Source organism: Halyomorpha halys, unplaced genomic scaffold, assembly GCF_000696795.3.
Source record: "Halyomorpha halys isolate HHAL.00 unplaced genomic scaffold, Hhal_1.1 Scaffold229.1, whole genome shotgun sequence".
Taxonomy (NCBI): domain Eukaryota; kingdom Metazoa; phylum Arthropoda; class Insecta; order Hemiptera; family Pentatomidae; genus Halyomorpha; species Halyomorpha halys.
This window is the reverse complement of record NW_027111154.1, coordinates 110,546-112,604: the sequence shown is the minus strand read 5'-3', so window position 1 is coordinate 112,604 and position 2,059 is coordinate 110,546.

Sequence of the window (2,059 nt, the reverse complement as noted above, 5' to 3'; positions counted from 1 at the left end):
AGTTTACCGGAGATCCGCTGATAGCACCAGCTTCCAGGCACATCAAGTTTACCGGAGATCCGCTGATAGCACCAGCTTCCAGGCACATCAAGTTTCTACCTCGTAGGACAGCATTGCCCTTGTTTTGTTTCCTGCTATAGTAACTTCCAGTTCCGGAAATTCCATTAAAGATGTGCTGTTTTAAACATTATCAATGACAGCATCAATGAATCGACCTAGGTTGTAGGTCTTCATCAGGGCTACAATGAAAAGATGGAAAGAAGGCGGAGTCAATGTAAAGGTAAAAAGAAGTTATATAAATAGAAAGCTGGTGGAGGTATGGAAAGAGAAAATTAAATGATACAGATAAATACAAAAAGAATTATTAACTAACATAATAAAATGAACAGATACATTGTAATACATGTTATTGAAAAGATCTTTTAATTTAATCAAATGAGGAGAAATAATAACTGATATTAAATGGTAAGCATAATATGAAAACTATGATTACAGATTACATACAAATGAAATAAAGAAGGGAGAATGTGGTATGTAGTACAAGGTTGAAATGAGAATGGTAGGAGTAAAGCAACCAAGATTATGCTATATAAAAAGGATAGTAAAGATAAACGGTAATATAAACTAATGAGGAAAGTAGAAGATTATAAAGAAAAAGTATAAAGAGAAAGTAGAAGTTGGTGGAAGTAGAGAGGGAGGAGAAGGGGACGTATAAATATTTCTTATAATAAATCTTGAATCCATTATTTAAAAGGATAAAAATAGAGTAAAATAATTATGGTAAAATAAAATAAAAATATATATAAACATATGTAAAATAACATAAAATTAAATTGACAATATAAAGGTGAAATGTACTGCTGAAGGATGTAAAGAATATTCAATATAATGGTGGAAAAAATGCACATAGGCAAGATTATCAGTTGACGCCGGCAACAAGTTTGTAGTTTTGTTGCTGTCTACTCTGGTAGAACCCTCCATTACTTCTCCCAATAACCCTAGCATAAAAAAAAAATGTCTATATACATCGGCAGCAGAAAATATACCATCTTAATATAGATAGATAATTTTATTTAGTTTGATATTGAGGCAACAAGTTTAAAACGCAACCTAATCCTGATCAACCAGGGTCTTAGCCAACACTAATCACTTCTTAGAGAATATTGTGCAATGGAGATAACGACGTATATAGAATATTCAAATTAGTCTAACTTACGAGCACTTGGACTGAAAGGCTTGAAGAAAAAGGAAAAGAGGGAACAGAATTAAATCGCATGCTTGCTAGAAAGATACTCCTTTTAGACATTATTGAGGTTTATTTACATGGGGAGTTAGGATTAGACTTGTATACAGGCCTTGTCTAACCATAACTCCCTCCTACCAGTTTATGAACATGCCACATAAACTCAAAAAGATAACCTCGACAAAACAAAAAAACTAACCTATACACAAAAAACGAAAACTAAAAAAATACACTTTTCATAAACTAAAATTAACACTTGAACTAATAAAACTTGTCACTCCGTTCTTCTTACCATAAAACTTAGAAACACTAACGATAAAACCTTTGTATGCGAAAAAAACAAAAACTTTTACATTGATGAGAGAACTCCAGATCCTATTGATTATTAATTATGGGGAACTTGAGTTGTTCTATATTGACCGTCCTTCGTTTTTTTGTTTTTTTACCCTGAATGGCCCCTGTTAGAGCTCAATCTAGGTAAACCACTGTCCCTATACCAATTTTCCCCACAATGTCACGTACACCCTCGTTATGTCGCGCCACGCGTCTGGCTTTCTCCTTTTCGATTCTCTTTCTCACCATGTCCCACGTTTTTCTCAGTACCATCCCGTTACGGACGATCTCTCCGTCAATCACATTGTTTCTATAATCGCGTTTGCGCCCTCTAAGTCCGAACAGAATTTCGACTGGAGCGAATCCCGTTACCGTATGCACGGAGTGGTTATCATAGCCTCGTCAGCTTCCAGGCCCTTATCTAGCTGGTACACCCGCAAGTGATCGCTTAACGTACCGTGGAGCCTCTCTATACCCCCCCCC